Below are 4,730 nucleotides of genomic sequence, written 5' to 3' on the forward strand. Positions count from 1 at the left end.
TTTTTTTTTTCTTGCTTGAATTGAATGGACAGGCTGGAGAGTTGGGCGGGGAGAAATTTAATGAAATATAACAAGGGCAAGTGTAGAGTCCTGCATCTGGGCAAGAACAACCCCATGTACCAGTACAAGTTGGGGGCAGACCTGTTGGAGAGCAGCGTAGGGGAAAGGGACCTGGGAGTCCTAGTGGACAACAGGATGACCATGAGCCAGCAGTGTGCCCTTGTGGCCAAGAAGGCCAATGGCATCCTGGGGTGTATTAGAAGGGGTGTGGTTAGCAGGTCGAGAGAGGTTCTCCTCCCCTTCTACTCTGCCCTGGTGAGGCCGCATCTGGAATATTGTGTCCAGTTCTGGGCCCCTCAGTTCAAGAAGGACAGGGAACTGCTAGAGAGAGGCCAGCGCAGAGCCACGAAGATGATTAAGGGAGTGGAACATCTCCCTTATGAGGAGAGGCTGAGGGAGCTGGGTCTCTTTAGCTTGGAGAAGAGGAGACTGAGGGGTGACCTCATTAATGTTTATAAATATGTAAAGGGCAAGTGTCAAGAGGATGGAGCCAGGCTCTTCTCAGTGACATCCCTTGACAGGACAAGGGGCAATGGGTGCAAGCTGGAACACAGGAGGTTCCACTTAAATATGAGGAAAAACTTCTTTACGGTGAGGGTGACTGAACACTGGAACAGGCTGCCCAGAGAGGTTGTGGAGTCTCCTTCTCTGGAGACATTCAAAACCCGCCTGGACGCGTTCCTGTGTGATATGGTCTAGGCAATCCTGCCCCGTCAGGGGGATTGGGCTAGATGATCTTTCGAGGTCCCTTCCAATCCCTAACATTCTGTGATTCTGTGAATGACCCCTTACAGGTCTTCAGGCAAGAAGCAGCTGTCCAGTTTGACTGTAGAGGAGATTTTTTAAAAAAAAAAAAAGTCTGAGAGAAGGTGAGTAGACTCTAAGAGCTTGATGGGATTCTGTGAGGACTTGACATTAATGTTGCAGAAAGCAGTGACTAGACCTAGGGTCATTCTCTTTGCGGCGTAGAGAAGACAACTAGAACTGGCTGGGGGAGGAGATGCAAGCTGTAAAGAGGCCGTATGAAATAGAGCATGGGATGTTTCCACAGGTAAAATGGGACAGTGGAGAGCCTGACCTGGAATGGGGATTGCAGTAGGCAACGGCAGGCAAGAGGGAACAGGACTGAGTTTAAATGTGGAAGCAGTGAAAATAGTTGCTGTTAAACATTTCCAGTCTGGGACAGATCTGAAGATTCTCACTGTTCCTTCTAAGGAGAAGTAGCGAAAATCCTCTGGCAAAATGTGTCAGGCCTCAAAGGGTGGCATGACAGCCTGCTTTTCTGACAGTTATCTCCAGGCCTGGGTCTCAGGTCTGTGCAATAAGCCAAAGAGTTCCAGTCCTGCTGCTATCCCACCAGAGAGGGGTCAGCTCAGGTGCCATGTGGGGGTGGTCCTTCCCTTTTCTGTTAGGTTTTGAGTTTTGTTTTCCCGAGTTCTGAAGGAAATACATGTCAAAATCTCTCAAACTGCTCAAAAGTTGAGCAATAAAAAAATTAAGGTTGCATACAGGTCAGTAATACAGCATGGTAAGGTCTGGGCTTAACAAAGTTATTTCGTAGTACGCTTTCTGTAAATCAGTTTTACTGCAGAATGGTTGAGTTGATTTTACAAACATATGGGCCTCCCAACATTTTTTAACATAGTTAGAAAAGCAGTGGAAAAAAACAAAAGGATAAACTTAATGTGCCTGTTGTAGGTATTTATTTTTACAAGTTTGACTTATTTTGAAGACTGTCCCAGAAGTAACAGAGAATTGTCCATTTAGGTAGATATGTATGGGTTAAATCTGTCATAGTTATATTTTGATTTCTGATATTTTAATGAAGTTGGGAAAAAAAAAAAGGTTTAGGACTCTGAAAGCCTTTTTTCACAATGGCAGGGTGGAAATGGACAATTATTTGAAACTTTTGTCTGTTTTTAAACTGTGCAGAACACCTCAAATTCTGTTCAACAGACTGTGCTATCAGCTCATTGTGGAAATAGACTTGAATTAATATCAACATCTACTGTAGTTTTATTCAATACAGAATTCCTGCTTGCTCTGTGGTCAACAACCAAAAACATGCTTCGTATGATGTTTCAAAAAGTGTTCTCTTTAAAAACAAATCCTAATATTAAATTAGGTGGAGTTAATGTCTTGCTGTTTTAATCATTATTGTTTGGCTTAGATTTGAGGTTTTCTCCTCCTGTTTAGAAATTTGCAACAAACATTTGAAAGATAAGTAAGAGTCTCTATCAGTGATCAAAGACTTGAAACGTGTGCTGGTCATCCGTCACGAGTCAATAAACCGTGATGCCCAGATCGTGTCATTCAGCCTTTGAGAATGGTTTAGTATTTTATTGCAGCTGCCAGAAGGAAATTCAATGCTCAATTCAATGCTAGAATAAAAGAGATGGGGACTTAAGACAAAATTTATCACCTTAACGAGTTATTTTGATGCTGTTTAATACTGTGACCTTGAGATGCCCGCATTGGCAAAGAGCAGTTTCCATTTTGTCAGGTGTTGGCATAACATTTTACGGTATCAGTTCTGTATCAATTCCAGTATTACAGGCTCCTGCCTGTGTTTTAACAGCTTGATATGTGACTTTTATTCTTAGAGCTGTATATGAAAATTGTGTGAAATTGTGTGAAATAATGCCCGTTTTGTCATTGTTCTTTTGGCTATTAACTGCTGTGGTACAGTCTCAGGGACTAACAGGCTTGTATTCATGTTTTGTAAGACATTCAAAATGTTGATAATGAATCTTGAGATTAAGGGAAAATTTTCCAGAATATTAGAGCTGATGTGTCAAAGCATATCCAAAATTCATTAGAACTTTTCATGGAGAACATAAATCTCATCTAGTTTGTGTACATTACAGCAAAAAAAAAACACTTTCCGAGGAAACTGAAATTTTAAGGCTTATTAGTTTAAAATTGTCTTTCTGAGAATATATGGTATTTGTCTTAACAGGGTTATCTCTGTGATTCCTTGGACATATGCCTGTGCTGTATGTGTGTAGTGTATGTGTCCAAAGATGAGACTTTCCTAATATAAGCTTAACAGTATACAGATTTGTAACAGAGCAGGGCAGGGTTTGTTTTTTTTTAAAAAAAAAAAAAGCAGCATAGCTGAGAAAGAGAAAACATAGCTGTAAATACAGTAAAAATGGTAATTTAAAAAGTTCAGAGGCGGAGATCCTACTTTTCTCTTGCATATAAATACTAGAATAATTTGAATTAAAAATACAAGATTAAAAGCTGGGATCTTGATTCTGTGCATGGAAAAAATGTTTAGGTATGTTCCTGGAAGGCCCTGTTAAAACTACTGTATATACTGAAGTAACAGAAAAATAATCTTGTTTTATGGTTTGTCTTTTTCAGCTAAATATTCCTTACGCGATTGCTTAAATGCTGAATAATTTAGTACTTCATTTTTGCTAAATCCTCAGATGGGGCACTGTGTGTCAAGTAGCCAGACTGATTGATGATGATCTCAGCTATGTCTTTAAAAGAAAAAAGCTTTTGAAGATACTGTATTTAGTAGAGCTGAAATTTAATATTTTCTTGCCAGCTTTTATATTCTGAAAGTGTCTTTTCTGTGATCTTCTATTTCCATAGCTTTTGGCTATTGTGTGGTTCTGTATTTTAGCATGTTTAAATATTTTTTAACAGTTTTGCTTTTCCTAACATGTTTACCAAAAGAACACAGGTTTAAATTGACCCCATCTATGCTGTGGACTGTGCTAACGACAGACCCCCCCAAACATGCCTTAAATTGAGTTCCATAACCTCCTTGTAAACTTCTCTTGGATTTTAACGGGGAATAAGATTTTGGAAAAGTGAGAGTGGCCAAAGCTTGTGCCAAATGTAACGGCTGCAACAACAACATGAAATGGTGTTTAACACCGAGGTTAGATAAGAAGAGCAGGGTTATAATTTTCTTCCTAATTTAGTTCCCACATCCCTACCTAGCTGCTCAGGAGAACACAAGGCAATTTGATGTAGCTTAAGATACCAGTCAGCTTTAATTTCTTTTTGATTGTTTCTCTTTAATCATCCGCTTTGTCATTTGCTTTTTATATGTTGCAGGGGCATAGTTGAGCAGTCAGCTAATGCCTGTGGTAGCTGTGTGCACCCTGTCTCTGTAATGGGATATTCTGGGACCATTTACTAAAAGCAGCAATGATGAGAACCTGATGTCCTCCCTCAAGACTGCTCTGTGATCTGACGGCCACAGTTCAAGATCAAGGCGTTTCCTTGATAGTGCTTTGTCCAGCCCACACATTATTTTACCCATCAGTTTGTCATGCTCTTGGGAACCTCTCGTTCTGGGTTGTGTTTTTTTTAATGGGATGTTTCAAGTTCACTGAGTCAGTGGGTCATAGTTGTAGACTGAGTTTTTGAATCCTGCTCGTGTTATAATCCAAGGGCATGGATAACTCCTATTTTCAGCTTGCATTGATTTCAGACACTCCATCGAGATAGCGCTGTAGCTTCTACCCAATCACACAATGCTCAAAAAAGGAAATAAATTTAAGAGTAAATGCAAATTCCTCAATTTCACTCTTAATTAAAATTACTGGGAAGTACTTAACAAGGAGCACTACAGCTAGCTTTGATTTCTCTCACCGATCTGCAGCCAGGGCAGCATTGTACAGAGTCCACATGATCTGGGGCTTACC

The sequence above is a fragment of the Nyctibius grandis genome, chromosome 7, assembly GCF_013368605.1.
Source record: "Nyctibius grandis isolate bNycGra1 chromosome 7, bNycGra1.pri, whole genome shotgun sequence".
NCBI classification, from domain to species: Eukaryota; Metazoa; Chordata; class Aves; order Nyctibiiformes; family Nyctibiidae; genus Nyctibius; species Nyctibius grandis.